This window comes from Ambystoma mexicanum, chromosome 9 (genome assembly GCF_040938575.1).
Source record: "Ambystoma mexicanum isolate Mex_15411 chromosome 9, UKY_AmexF1_1, whole genome shotgun sequence".
In the NCBI taxonomy this organism is placed as follows: domain Eukaryota; kingdom Metazoa; phylum Chordata; class Amphibia; order Caudata; family Ambystomatidae; genus Ambystoma; species Ambystoma mexicanum.
In genome coordinates, this window is record NC_090931.1 from 892,348,867 (window position 1) to 892,364,744 (window position 15,878).

General features: G+C 47.3%; 1 protein-coding gene across 6 annotated transcripts in view; it reads right to left on the reverse strand.

Moving 5' to 3' along the window:
* Positions 1–15,878, reverse strand: part of HDAC4 (histone deacetylase 4) — a 2,586,716-nt gene that overhangs the window by 573,885 nt on the left and 1,996,953 nt on the right. The window lies entirely within an intron of this gene.

Sequence of the window (15,878 nt, forward strand, 5' to 3'; positions counted from 1 at the left end):
GGTGTACGCCTTAGGCGTGGCCTTCATAAGGATAAAGACTTCGCAGTTTGTCTACTGTTCTTATCTAATTCCTCATTGGTGGTGGAGTGAAAGAGGTCACAACCCTCAAATGGAAGGTCCAATATGCATTCCTGGATGTCTGGGTTAAACTTAATAGCCAAAGCCAGGCCGTCATTCTCATGTACGTGGCGATGCATATGGCCCGGCAAGAGGTGGACTCCATGATGTCCTGCGCCACCAGTTTGGCCTCTGCCAGCTCCGCCTTGAAGCGTGCTTGGCTCTGCACCGGAAGCTCTGGAAGGAAGTCGGCTGTTTCCCGCCAAAGTCTTTGTTTAACGGCTGCCAGCATGGCATCCGTGTTGGATTGACGCAGGTGTAGAGAGGAATTGGAGTACAGCTTCTTTCCGTATGCCTCCAAGATCTTCTCCTCCTTGCCTAGCAGCGCCGAGGAGGACTAAGTCTTTGAGTAGAGTGACGCCGCAGCGATCACCGAAGAGCGAGGTTAAGGGTGTGCCAACAGCAAGAATGGATCCCCCCCTCCATTTGCCTATAATTGGCATGGAGGTGCCGATTGATAGGCTGGGCCGAGTGTGGCTTGAGCCACCCCTTCTTGGTCAAGGCAACAACGTCCTTCTGCATCAGGATCCCCGTTCTAGCAGGGGGCGTAGCGTGAGGACTTCTGCCAAAATCCCTTCCTACGGTGGTTCGACATCAGTTTGAGGAAGCCCCAAATATTCTGCCAAACCTGCAAGCCTTGGCTGACGACAGCGTTGGTCCGGAGCATATGGAGGAGTGCTGTGGGCTGCTGTGTAGGAACCGGAGCCGGTGACTGCTGCGGAAGCTGGTATGGAACCGCCTGTACTGTGGGATGTAGGGGAGCTGGAATCGAAGGAGCCGGCTGGGGCTGCACCAGGGCCTGAGGCACTGGAGCCATAGGAGGATTGACTACAGGCGCCAGCGGAGTGGCTGGTGAGAGCATGTCCCTGATCGCATCTCGAAGGATGGCACCCATCTGAGGAGTTCGCATCAGCGCAAGGAACCTTTCGAAGAACCTGTCTTCGGAAGTTGAAGAGGTGGCAGGTGATATTGAGGGAGTGGATGGCAGCCGCTGGGGCCGGTTCCCATTCTCTCTTGGTTGCAGGGGAAACCTGCCCTGCGCTGCTGATGGATAAACTGTAGGCCACGTACCTGGTTGACACCAGTCCCACCTTGTAGCTCTTTCTCCCACCTGCTCCATTCCTAGCAGTGGCATCGGACGAGCTGCCATTTTGTCTGGCGCGGTGGCCATTTTGTCGAGCTGCATGCCGACCTACCCTGCACCTCAGGCCGGGGCCTGGAAGGCGTGTTGCCCTCGGCAGTGTCACCGGTAGTGCTGCGTGCAGGCACCCCCTGGGACATTAGGCTGGTACTAGGGCATTGCCCCTCGGGTGTACACCCGGTAAAAGAAACTTGTGGCCCCTCAGCACTGACCTCTGAAGGAGCTGATGACCCCTCGGCCGTAACGCCGCTAGCTTAACTAGCCTCGGTACGTATGCTGGTGCGAGAACCAGAAAGGCTCTCCTGCTCTGGCATTTCCTTGGGAAGGAGTCGCCCTTACGGGCTGTGATGGAAAACAGGGACCCTCCCTTGGGCCTTGATCTATGTCTGATTCTGATGAAGTCCTTCAAGTCCTCTGGATGCGGCCTTTCGAAGAGCTTCCTCCACTGAGCTAGCCTGTTCTTCAATGCGCTTGGATTAAGTGCATCGCACGCAGTGCTAGCTTTCCAGCCGTGGTCAGGGCGAAGGCAGCGGAGGCAAAGAGCGTGGGGATCGGACATAGGGAAGAACCCCTCGCAGGCTGGACACATGCTGAAGCCCATTGAAGTAGACATTTGCCGGGGAGGAGTGTGGCGCTGGTACCAGATTGACAAAAAGAAGACACAAAGAAAGAAGTATCATCCAGGAAAGAGTGCGTGGTATTACATGGCTGAAGCCAAACGCAGGAGCACAGGTGAATTCAGCCCGTTCCTGTCGATGTGGAAAAGGGGACTGAGGAGTGGAGCCGGTGGGCACAGTCAGGCAAGCGCATGCTCCCAGAGCAGCGCCCCCACGCTGCCCTGGGAGCATGAAGGGGAAGGTTTTTTCTGGTGAAAAAAGGTTCCATCTCCCGTCCCTAGCGAGGGACGCCCATACAGTATGGAGGAAAGGGGACGGGACGCAAGAGTACATTTAGATTACCCATAGGAGACACCACTATAGTATTGAGACGAAGAAGAGGGAACCTGAAGGCTATAGAGCTGAAGGTCAGGCATGTCCCCTAATTGTGGTCAGGGCATTGACCCTGGGACTTCGCACCTGCAGCCTAGTCCACAAACAGCAAGAGGAGAAGGAGTGAGAAGGAGTGAGAGTGGGAACGGGAGCAAGAACGAGAAGCCTGTGGAGTGAGAGAGGAGCAGGAAGGCCAGCAATGCTTGTGAGAAACCGGAGGGGAACGGAACGCTGAAGAAAGGCAAAGTATACCAGAGTGTCACTGCATGGCGAGGGAGCCATGTCTCCAAGGAGCGCAAGAGAAGGGAGGAAACAGGCGGTCCCCTATGCTGTGGCCGAGAGGTGCTCCTTCCCTGACTGCAAACAGTCGAGAGGTGTCTGCAGGGAAGGCAGTGAGATACTGATTGTGCAAACAAAGAAACTGAGAAAGAACCATTACGTGACCGGTGAGTGCCAATGAATGAGAGAAAACTGTCGAGTGCAGGGAGCACGTTCTCGAAAGCCTCTGATGAAAACCGAATGGTGAAATAGACAAATGCAAGGCCAACAATGGGCTAATGAATAACAATGTTTCAGAGTGGTCCCGTTTAAGGACGTATACATGTTCAAAAGACTATGAACAGTCAAAAGGACAAATCTGAAGCAGTGCGACCTAGTGAAATTGTGAGAACGTTTTCTGCAAGTAAGCGTTGGAGGGGAGCAGCAAAGTGTGAATAAAATGCTGAATTGAAAGTTTAAGCTGCATTTGAATCATCTAAGTGAGAAAAACTCAACAATCCTAAGTTACAGGGATAAGTGCTTGGGTCAGGGTAACTGGTTGCAAGACCTGTAGTGGGTGGACTGTGTGGTCTGTCAACTGTGCCTAGACCAGGGAGCCCCAATAAAATGAAAAGGAACTGTATAAGCAACTGAGAAACTAGAAAACACTTAATATGGTTTTTTAAATTTATTTAATTTATTTATTTTTTTACTTATGTGTATCAAGTTATCTTGATTTAACAAGGATTCGTTTGACTTATTTTTTTTTCGTGTTCTGTGTTCTATTGTTTCATTTCCCTGTTGTTGGGTTCTGGTTGTTCTGTCGGAGTGGCGTTGTCGGTGTTTACCTTACTGCATTGTGTTAGAGCGGCTTGCAGGATCTTCACTGCAACAATTGACCAAGAGGTTTTTTGGCTGCTCATCAGTCGTTGCCATCATACCTCTTCTTCACTCACGATGTAGGTCTCTGAGATCGGGCGTAGGTATGTTTATCGAATCTGTAGGATAGCCGGGCAGACCAATAGCAGGTGACGCACTGTCTCCGTCTGGTCAGTTTTTTTTGCACAGCCAACATGTCTTGCTGCTTGATTGACCTCTTACGTGCCTCATCGGCAAATCTCTGCAGCAACTGCATAGTTTAATTTAGTTTCATTGAGAAGGGTGTGAGGTGGTGCAGAAATTGGTTTGCATTGGCTTTTTCCTGGGTGGTGATCCAGTCCGATTCCGCCAGTTTCTTTTTTATTTTTGTGGGATTCTGAATCAAATCCTCTTCCGTACATGCAATTTGCTCAAGCTGGGTTCTTTTCTGTGTTGCCCAGTTAGTTATCATTTTGCACCTTCCTTCTTTGATTTCCATGTCTATCAATTTGGAAAGAGGAAGTGCATCTGGGAGAATTGTTTTCCTGAATAAGGATATACTGCTGAATTCCACCGTTGCTTTTAAGGGGGTGAGGCCTAGTTCTCTTCTGATAGTAGCTGTCTGAGTTGATTTTGGCAGGTTCAGTACTGATTTCCAGAAGAAACCCTCTATTTTTTGCCAGATGTTGACCGGAATTGTTGGCATGGCGTCGGCACCGTATGTTAGTGCGGGGACCACTTTGGCTTTGTAAAACTGAGTATCGGTATCAAAGAGAAGTGGCCAAATCTTTTGTCCAGGACTCTGTCCTGTGTTGTCAGGGAGCAAACTTTTCTCCAAAATTCCTTTTGCATACTCTTCTCTGAGGATTTGCTGTCAATCATTGCTCCCGGGTATCTGATGTTTGTTACAGTTTCGACTTTGACTTTTTCTAAGTTCCAGTGGAAGGTTTTGGATCTTCTCGGGTTCCGTTCCAGGATGAGGACCTTTGTTTTAGCTTTGTTTATCAGCAGGTTTGCCTGCTCAATGTACTCTGATAGGTTGTTCAGCTGCCTTTGCAGTCCAATCTCGGTTCGGTCCAGCAGAGTTATGTCATCAGGGTATAGCAGTCGTTGAACTGAATCGCCACCAATTTTTGGGGGGAAGACTCCGACGGCTTGGCCCGAGTCCTGCAAATCGCCAATGAACGCTGTGAATAGAGCCGGGGCCAGAGGGCAGCCTTGTTTCACTCCTCGGCTCATTGGCATTTCTGCCGATAATAGACCGTTTTTGTTCAGTTTTACTCTCATTGTTGTGTCCTTGTGTAGAGCTTTTATCGGAACAAGGATATTTTCCGGACATCTCCAAGCTTTGAGCTTCGACCACAATTTCTCTCTATCCACCAAGTCAAACGCTTGCATAAGATCTATAAATGCAAGAAATGCTCCAGATGTGCCTTTGAGTGTTTTGCTCTTGATTATACTGAGCAACATGATGTTGACTGTTGTGGTGGAGTTTTTTTAAAATCCGGCTTGGAAGGGGTTTGCACATGGTGCTGTCCTTGCCCAATCTTGGAATCTTTTTAACAGTAACGTCCCGTAGATTTTTCCGATCGTGTCCAAAAGGGCAATTGGTCTGTAGTTGCATGGGTCTGACCTGTCACTTTTTTGTAGATTGGGACGACCGTCGCTGTCGTCCAAGATCTTGGGATTGTTCTTGAGTTTGAGCAGTTACTGAAGACCCTGCTGATGAAACGGGCCCAGTTGCTTGGAAAAATTTTTAGGTCTATGTTTGTAATACCATCAGGTCCTGGGGCTCTGGAGCTTTTCAATTTCTGTATGATTTCTATGATGTCCTCTACGTCAGAGAAGTCTGGCCATGGTGATTCTTGGTCGTCTCTTGGAGGGATTCCCGATTTGGCTGGTTCTTGAAATAGGGATTCAAAGTGTTCCTGCCATTTCTCTTCACTGACATTGTTTGTTGGAGGACTGTTGTTAGGAGCTCCCGTCAGTTTCATCAGCTTCCACAATTTTTAGCGTTTTTTCCCTCTCCATTCTTCAACATTTCCTCAGATTTGTTTTGTACATTGTTGCACGGTGGCTTTTTATCCACAATTTATATTTCTTTGTTTCTACTGCAAGTTCTTTTTGCAGATCTTCTGAGTTGGAGTTTTTCACGAGCCTTTTGAGGCGTCTTATTACCGCTCGTTTTGACACCACCTGTTTGTCGTACTGGTGGGTTTTGTTCAACCCCGGCGGACAGTTTCTTCTAGTCGTGGCTTTATAGGGGCTCAAGAGAGGTTGGTAATCGACACTTGATCTGATACATTCGTATTTTGACGATAGTTGGTCTATTCTTTCTGCCGTCAATCTGAGTCGGTTGACTTTAGTGTTGGTTTCGACGTTTAGGGGCATTGAGGTTTTGTGCGTACCCGTAGATTTCCATGTGGCTTGCAGTAGGTTGTGATCACTTGCAGTAGTACGGATTACTTTGAAGGATGTCATTGCCTTATGCATTTCTTCAGACGCAAAAATGTAGTCGATTGTTCCCTTTTGCTTTATTCTTTCCCACGTTGGAATTCTCTTTGGGTTTGGGAAGGTTTGGGCTATGTTGTAAAAACCTTGTGTGACCATTAGTTTGTTCCATTGCGCGCCCCTCTCTTCTGCGGGTTGCTTTCAAGTGATCTTTTGAGCTATTGCGATTTTCTCCTGGCATTTGGCATTGAGGTCTCCGCATATGATGATGTGTGTGATTTGTTTTTCGACATAGATTTTGTCGATCTCTTTTTCAATTGTCTTGAGGAACTTTGCATCCGAGATTGCTTGTGGATGCCAGTAAACTACTATGATGGCGATTTGGGACTTCTGATTTTTCTGTTTTTTTGCCTCGTAATTTGTCCAGTTCAGGATGGTCACTAAGTGGTGTTTTGAGGTTGCGGTTGTTTCGGAAATGCTGATTCCGCTCCTTGATCGAACTGCCAGTATGATACCTGACGAGGGGCGACCTAGCCGGCTCTTCACCGCCAGAGCTATTACGATGTCGAAGCCATCAAGGCATGGCTTTTCGGTAAGCCATGTTTCCTGTAGGGCTAGTATGTTGAACTGGTCTAGGTGGATTCCACCTGTTATTGTGTGGTGTTGAAACCCGCATGTGTTCCATGAGCCTAGTCGATCTCTTCAATTTCTGTCGGTTCTTCTGTGATCTTCTTTCTGGGCCCACCTTCGTGGACTGCGGATTGCTATTTCCTTGTTGTTTTTGAGATTGCTTTAGGCAGTCAGGCCCAGAGTTGTTTCATTTGTCCAGGTTTGTCCGTGTTTGCCAGCAGGATTTTTTCGGTAGTCTAGTTCATTTCGGGTTCCCTGGTTCTTTCAGGACTTTTGTTTTCTTGAGGATCTGAGGAGTTTTGCGGGCGTCTGGCTGGGGCCATCCGCTTTGGATCTTCTCCATTTGTCCTGTGTGTGAGTCCCTGTATTGAGCTTGTTTGTTTTGGGGCGCAATGTCTCGGTGTGTTGTTATAGATTTCTTCCTGCTCAGAGTTCAGCCGCTGGTTGTTTGTGTTTTGTCTCTCCATTCTTGGTATGTAGTGTGGTATATCCAGAGTTTCGGTTTTGGAATCAGTGCAACAAGCTTGGGGAAGAGAAACCTATGCTCCTACCGAACACTAAGATTATTGGTGAAGCAAGACTGTAAACTCGGGGAAGATAATCCTGAGCTTCTTGGGGATACTACCTTTTGAACATTGTGTTGTGAATGCATGCTTAAAGCTTAGGGAAGGGAAACTCAAGCTCTTTTGGAACTTTCTTTTGGTGAGCCAGAACCCGCAGCTTGGGGAAAGAGCTAGACTTTGTCTTTGGAACTGTATCCTGAACTTGGGGAAGGAGCTAGAGATTGCTCCAGACTTTCATTTGGGCACTATTTTGAGTTAGAATATCCCTGCGCTACATTTAGGTATTAGATGCGAGTGCAAACATAGGTTTTGACACAGACAGACTTTTTGTTTTGGACTTCTAGACATAGATGTTCCTTAGTTTCGTTAGGTAGGGCAATCCTCACCATGGTTATAGGGCAAAGTACGCATTACACAGATCCTGACATTTTAATAAAGGTTTTCAAAACTGTTACATCTGTTGTCTGTGTCATCTCTTGATACCATGCCTGTCTCACAACTCCCAAAATACCTTACTGGGGGGAGGGCAATAAAAGGGGTGTGTGTTACGCTCACCTGACTCCCACGGAGGCGCAGGCCTGGTTTGGAGTGCTGTTGCCTCTTCTATGGTGAAGCGCAGGACTCGGAAGATGGACAGGACCGGACCCTCAAATCTGGCTTGTCTGACTCGCAGAAATATCCTTCTGTGTGTGAAAAGGGAGTATTAACAATCTGCGGGATAATGTGTAAGCCTCCCACTCCCTTCTCACCCTCCACGAAACCCTTCTGCGATTCCCCGTGAAGTCTCACCTTAGGGTCTGAAAGGACGAGCTCTCTATCCTTCTTCTGATGCAGGGGCGCGTTGTAATCCAGTTACTTCACTGGATCATGGATTGTAGAGAGTTCAAGTTTGCTTGACCTTCCCGGTAAGTACTGTGAGAATTCTGTTTATAAGTATGAGCCCGAAATAATAATTGTCCGTTGTCTCTATTTCAGGTGCAGAACAAAGATTCCGAGATGAGCAATGGAACCGACGAAGGAAACTCAGGTGAGTTGTTTGATGAGAGGTTCCTTTAGTGTCCTTGCATTAATGCACTAATGCTTGTGTCTTTTTTCCCCATAGGGGCCGGGGTTCGGAAATGCCGGAGATATGGCACCGACCCGAAGTGAGAGGTGCAGTTCCAGTAGATATCAGGTAAGTCTTTAATGAGCGTTCAGGTAATGTCTTAGCATTCGCTCACTAACGCTGATGTCTCTTTTTTCCCCTTAGGGGCCGGGGTCCGGAAATGCCAGGATGCGGCACCGACCCGAAATTAAGTGGGAATGACCCAACAGGTAAGTCTTATGATGGAAAATTAAGGTTTTCTTATTCTCTTCCCTAGCTCACCTTTGTTCTTGTCTTTTTCTCCCTAGGCGCTGAAATGTGGCTGCGGATCCAGATGGTCGCTGATGAACATGGAGGCGCCTAGTAAAGGTGAGTGGAATGCGGCGCTGCAGCGATCGATGCGATGTGCTTTTAAAATGAATGTCTTCCTTTTCAGGATCGTCGGCGAAATGTCTCCGGAATGCGGATTTAGCAGGTAAGGACTTTTCTTTCTCCTATTCTCTTCTCTTCTCCCTTTGCAGGTGTTCCAGGATGCTGGCGGGCGTGGCAGAAGTCAGGATGCAGGAGCAGACAAGGTGAGCGTCCAGCTGCTAGATGCAGAACAACGCGAAGCGTGAGTTGCTGCTTGGGCGTGGCTTAAATAGCCTTCAAAGTAGTTCCAGGTATGTATCCTTCCTCTCAGGTATGTATTCTTCCTCCGGCCACACCCGTGTGGTTAAGTAGTCCCCAAAGATAAAGTAGTCCCATTCAGGCCTCTAGATGGCCCGGATGTTGCAGCATGGTCTGCATCAGGTAAGTTTACACCAAGCACCTTTAAACACAAAGTCATCTTTTATGAGCCTGGCGCCTATGGCGCCAGGACTGTTGTCTAATATGAGCCTGGCGCCAAAGGCGCCAGGACTGAGTCCAAAGGGCCCCTACTTGGGGCTGCTGAGACTTCCCTCGGGGACATGATGTCTGCCTCTGGGGTAGCTGGGCCTGGTCTGGCTCCTTGGAGGTAGGCATCATGACAGTGTGGTCAAGGACTCAACCAGAGTCACGTCATTCACAGCTAGGGCCCCTCCACCACCCCAAAGTGGCGCAGGTGAAAAATCGCTCACTAAGGCGACCATATCGGCCTTAACCCAGGCAGATACAGGAGGAACTGGATCTGATGCAACTAAAGATGGCAAGAATTAGCAAACCCACTGTTAACTGACACAAGCGCATGCAACAGACAAAAGCAAATATGTAATCACCATGAAGAAACGCAGACACTAGGTTAAATATGCATTTATTCATGAAGAATATCGCTTGAAACCATAAAGACACGAAGAACATAACATAAGCAATGTATGCGGTGAAATGCAACAAAACAATATACGTATATATAACTCACTAACATAGAAACGCAACAGTAATGGGCAGCCATAGTTTTCAAAATGGCGGCAGCAGCATGCATTGAAGTAAATGAAAGGCCTTGAGACTTAATGAAACTTGAACTGCTGCATGTACTGAAATACAGACCCTGACAAGGTTACTGAGAAATTAGGGAGGGTTTGAACGCCAGATGATAATTCCCATGCCCCACGACACATGTCTCTAAGAATAACTAAAGAACAACCAGCCTTTGAAGACTAGATACAGAGTAATTATAAGCTAAAACCTTCATAAGGAACTGATTGACTAAGTCTCTAGAGGTCAGAAAAGTAAAAACATGTGATTTCTTATTAGCTAAAATCTCAGTAAATGCAGAGTGAAATAATTCAGAACATGGTGCCCCCACACGTGGTCCAAGACACAGATAGGCATCTGCTTCGACTCCCGACATATTCTCAGAAACAAGGCGCCATGCAAGGCCGACTACAAAGGGGTTGCTCTGGCTTGTGGCCTACGAATAAGGGATAGTATCTTGTTTAATTGGAAGGAAAGCAGTTCCTAGGCCTCTCCTACCCTACTCCCGTTTTGGCTCATGTGTTGATGACCTATCAATTGCTCAAGGTTGGTAAGTAAGATGCCAACCAATGAAAACTCTCAATGCTATGCCGCCCAGTACATGCTGCATTATCTAATCGAGTAATACATGACATGTTGTCACTATTTTCAATTTAGAGGTGGTCTCAGAGGGAGCCATCAGATACGTTATAACCAATGAGAAGACTAACCACTGTATATTCATTATATATTTGATTCTTTTAACCAATCCCTCCACCCTGTAGGTTTTTGTAACCAAGATTGTAGTATGACATCAGCAGTGATGTATTTTTGACTTATAAACCATTGTTTTGAATTGAGACCTTGGAGAGCTCCAAGACTTTATTGCTTGTATGCTGTTCCTGCTTTATGTGGATTGTTCATAAAGCAGGTTTTGCCTTGGACTTTGACTATTTCCGTTATTGAGTGCCGGATTTCCCGGCCTGTACCTTGTGCTTAAACTGGGGGGGGTTCCCAGACCACTTTAACAATTAGATTAAAACCTAACCTATGCATAACATGTCGATCTAAAACAGACTCGCTATGCAAACATATGTTAACAACATAATGTATTTTAACTTCTAAAAAGGCATTGTGTTCATTTTTTTTATTTAGCCCTCCTGCAGAAAGGGTTTGTCTGGAAAATCACCTCCAAGTGCTTTACTTCTCACCGGCCTGTTCTAAAGCTCACACCTTCCACTTAACAAGGTACCATGTGTAAAAGTAATTTTGCCTTTTGCAAGGGAAGGCAGCTACATCTTCCATTCCAGAAACTCACTCTTGTGCCGTTTGTAACTGAGTAGTTCACTACTAAAACGTTTTTTGAAGCTCAACAGACAGCAGAGGAAACCAAAAGCAGAAACAAAAATTATCCATGAAATGGCCTCAAGCTGAGGTTCACTGTGGAATTTTCAGTCACTTTCCACACCCTCCGATGAAGTGTACTATTTTTTAAGTTAGTGGAAGGTGGGTTGCAAAATGGGCACTTCAGCGCAGGATAACTGTCGATAATCTGGCTCCTTTAAGAAAATCGATGAACAGCCTTCGGGCGGAGCCAGCAGCGCTGGTGCGCTCGGCTCCCCTCGTGCAGGTGCTGAAGCCTCTGCGAAATCCAATTGACCCAAGATGGAGACCTGCACTAGATCAAGATATCCCCAGGACAGTAAGCCAACAACTTAAAGAACAAAATAGAGTTGGGAACTCAAATAAGGCAGACAGTGGTTCTCAAAGAGGATGTACAGACCCATCCAGGCCTAGAGAAATACAATCACCAACAACCTCATATGAAACCACCACACATGATCCCTATTCCAACTGAGGGGGTTAGAAGTAGGGGGCCAAATCCCTATAAACCCTCAAGGGCTCAGTTAAAAGGTGGTGGCGGAAAGAGTTCATTCAGTGCTGGCTGGAGAAAGAGAAGAGCAGAAGCTCGGGCAGGAGCTGAAGGCAGAAGCTTGAACAGAGCCCCTGGAGTCTGGCGAGAGCAGGATACTGGAGCAGAGCCTCCAGAGTCTGGGGGAGCAGGAAGCAGATGTCAGGATTAGTCCTGCGAATACTAAGGCAGCGAATATGGCAAGGGAAATGTGCACATAGGAACAACGACTCATGTATGCTAGAAGCCAGGAGTGCAAACAGAGTGTGATATTAAACCCAATATGTGAAAAGGGATGTGGGGTAAGCACCTGACCGCGAGGAAAGTCGGCAAGCGCCTTACCCCCAATTGCTGTTACAGGTACTGACAGCGCTAAACCCACGTGGAGGGCAAGCAATGACAGGATCTGTGAACTAACACTCTGATGGTATCAAATAAGAAAACTAAAGAACTGTACTCACAAGGACGAGAATAAACCTCTTGAATGTCAGCTAGCCCATGAATCCTGTTGATGAACTGGGACCCCGAGAGGCTAGAACAGCAATGGGAGAAGTAGGAAGGTCCAGAGGGCACGGGCTGTAGGTTGCCAGTGAGAGGTAGACTGTAGAACAGGGGGCCCAAGAGGACAAGGGCTGAAGGCAGCCGGAGCGAGGCAGGCTGCAGGGCAGGGAGCCCAGAGGACAAGGGCGGAGGCTGGAATGCAGCAGAGCGTGATCCGCTGTTATGTGGGGAGCCCGACAGGGCAAGGGTGAAGGCTGGAAGGCAGCCGAGAGTGATCCGCTGCAGAAAACTAAATACCTAAGTTGAAATAATGATAACAAATAGTGAGGAAAACATAAGCATTCACACAGGAGCTAGCTAACAACCGCACACCACACCTAAAATCAAATGGGAAAATAAATGCAGAAGTGCTAAGGAAAACCTGGAATGGATCCCAATAGAAGTAAGGATCAGGAGCAGGGAAAAAGCTAAATAACCAATGCAAACTTCTCCCTATCCTTCCAAGGAAAAGACAGGAAGTTAATCAAGAGGAAGGCTAAGGCATACGGGTTAACAGCAGCAAAGGACAGAGTCAAAGAAATACCAACTGGGCTGCATTTGAATAGGGAAAGCACTGAGAAATGCTGCCTGTAAACAGAGGAAGGAAAAAAGGGAAACAAGGGAGCAGAAATCAATTAGAGCATGAATCAGAGATTCAGGGCGGAGGGAACAAGAAAACAGGAACCAGGACCTAGGTAAAAGGGCAAGGAACAATGAACAAGGGACTAGTCAAAAACAGGAACACTGCAAACGATGACCAGCGCTGGACTGAAGTGAGACTGAGGCTTTTAAAGCTGCTAAACGAGCACACGCCTCAGGTGTGCTGACTGCTGCACCTGCAGCCACAGGTGTTGCTTATCCTCCACCCAACCTAGTCCTGCAAGGGTGGAGGTGGAGCAGTGGGCCAGGCATTCTGGGAAACACAGTCATTTGGTTAAAGAAGCATGCTGGCTGCCAAAGACCTGGAATGGATCCGGAAGGGAAGTAGTTTGGAAAATAGGGATTTTGCGCTCCCAATTCATTACAGCACTGTGGCATTAGGTTCGGAGGAAATGTCCAGCAAGGAATAAGCCCCAAAACATGCCCCCAAGTGGCGGGAACGGGAGCGAAGGGAGCGAGTCGTGACAGTATACCCCCTCCTACGGCCCTCTTCGGGTGCCCGCCACCCGCACGAGACTTCTTCTTTCCATGATGGGAGTGCTTTTTCTTTGGAGGTGGCACTGATGGAAATGGTGGCTTGTGGGCAAAGGCAGATGGGCTTCCATGATAGGAGTGCTTTGTCTTTGGAGGTGATACTGATGGAATCAATGGCTTCTGGTGAGGAAGAGACTCATGGTTTGAAGAAAGGCATGAAGGACTTGCAAGACCTGAAGCAAAGTTGAAAGGTCCAGGAAGCTCAGTCACTGGGAGTGGACCCTTGTAAGTCTTTGAGGAGGGAGGCAGGCTGGTGCAACTTGCCTTAGACAATGGTAGAAGTTCTGTTAGCCTTTCTGCCGAGAGCAGACATGCGGGAGGTAAGGAAGTTGCTGGCTTCAGGAAATGTTCATGTTCAGCCATTAGAGAAGGTGGCGGCTGAGGTAGAGGTTCAGATCTTTTTCTGTCATCCATCTGGGAAAAGGCTTGTGGTTGAAAATGATTAAGGTTTGATTGCACGTTGGATACAACAGCAGGGACGTTTGGCATACTGATAGGAGTGATAGACACAGTACTTGGTATTTCAGGCACACTTGCAGAAGGAGCAATAACAGACACATCTTGAACTGCAGCAGTCATTCCCTTCCTTTGGCTACTAGCACCCAACTGGTGCTTCTTGGCGGAATTCTGTTGCACAAGTTCTGTAGGTAATATGCCGGTCTGCACCACCCCCTGTGCACACCCAGATGAGTGGTTCTGACTCACCACTTGGTCTAGCTTGATGACTCTGAAGCGGGAGCTGGCAAAAGTCTCAAAATCTGATGCTGCATTTTTTGGATGCTCTGATGCTAAAGTGAAGCAGTTGGGAGAATCGTCTTGTGGAAAAGGCAGGCATTCTGATGCTCCTCCTGAAGCAAAAGAAAGGCAATCTAAACGTTCATCGACAGTAAATGTTTGGGATTCAGGAGGACTGTCTGGAGCAGTAGAAAATACAGCAGGATCTGATGGTGTAGACAGGTATACCTCTGATGTTGGAAGCGAAGCTAAGCAGGATACCGGTGTATCATGAACTGAAGGCAAACAAGCAATAGACTCTGGAACTGAAGACATGCACATATGATGGACTACCGGAGGCTCTCTGGCTGAAGGATGATCTTCTGGATGAGTCACTGTAGACAGGCAGGCCAGAGGAAACTTTGAAGCGGAAGGCATGCAAGTTGGAGCCATCTCGGTAGCTGAATCCAAACATGTCAGGGTCTTTGGGACTAACCCCGTGCATGGTGGAGGCTCTTGATGAAATGGCAGACATGGCAGTGGTTCATTGGTTGAAGACACGTGTACCAAAGATGACTGCAGGGCTGTGGATTGGATCATAGAAGAGTCAATGGTTGTAGGAGGACACACAGAAGTCTCAGAAGTTGATAGACACATTGGTGTCTCAGGAATGGAGGGCACCTTTAGGGCATTAGACTCCTTGGCTCCCGTAACCAAGGACTGAACTGTACCCTTGCGGTCCTTTTCTTTAGTGGGTGACACAGAGTCTCTTTCTTTGTGGAAGTCAAAATCAACCAGTGGAATCACCATAGTAAAGTCTCTGTTAATCAGGATTTCGTCAATTGTCCATTCCTCTGTCTTAGCTTCTGAAAGAGGCAGATTAACAATCAACAGTTCAGGATTCGCCTGCTGGTCTTTTGGTTCTGTATACTGTGGAATGAGTTCATCAGAACATGCAATCTGTACAGTCTCTGACTGTTTGTATTGATCAGAATTGGCAGAAGGAAGAGTGAACCCAGAGGTAAGATCGTCTTCCACATCAGCTTTAAACTCTACTTCAGTCTCAGCAGCTGTATCAAGAGCAGGACCTAAGCCTAGTGTAGTGACTGAATCTGTGTATGCCACCTTTGTGTATTGTGTTTGGAGATCAGAAGCTTGTATGTGTGCTAGCTCAGAATTATGACCGACTGCTACACAGGAAACTTTAGGTAAAGGAGTGGCTTGTAAATCTTCAGCTAACTGCAATCCCTGATAATCAGCAGAACAATTGTTAGAAACTGTGCCCAGGTTGAGCGCTGTGCTAGAAGAAAGACTTTCACTTCCAATAGATCTAACATATTGGCAATTATCATGATTTACCAAAGTCTCTGCACTCAGGGGCTGAACTGTGTTCACTTCATCAACATCAATGGATAAAGTCTGAGGTGTATTCAGGAATGCGTGCAAGATCTTATTCTCCTCTTGTAAAGAAATGAATTCTTGTGTTAACTCCTCAAGCTTGGCTCTTAGTATGCCCTGCATTAACTGTACATCACTATCAGTAGGCACAGGGGGAGGCATAGTAGCATCAGGGCTGGATCCTGCACTAGCAATCTGGATGTGCACCGATTGTGCACTGTCCTCTACTGCTTTCAGGTTCTGAGATTTATACTTTCTCATACTAACTTGGCCTGTGTTACCCTTAAGCAAACTATTGACCTTAGACCTCTTGACATTAGGGACTACCGTATGTACTTGTGCAAAGAAGTATTTGGACTGAGGGTAGAAAACAGAAGTTATGCAAGGAACCCCTCCATTCTTTATGTTTGTACCATGAAACTGTTCTATCTGAGGTGAAGCACAACTGGAATCATGGGGTTCAACAACCGAGGTACTCTTGTATAATAAGTCTGACAGTGTGTTGTTTTCTACGGTTAAGGCTTGCGCTGACATAGAATCGGGATCAGAACAAAAGATCGAACTAGGATCAGGCAATGTAGGGTGAGCCATCCTATGGGAAAAATACTCTGCTCGT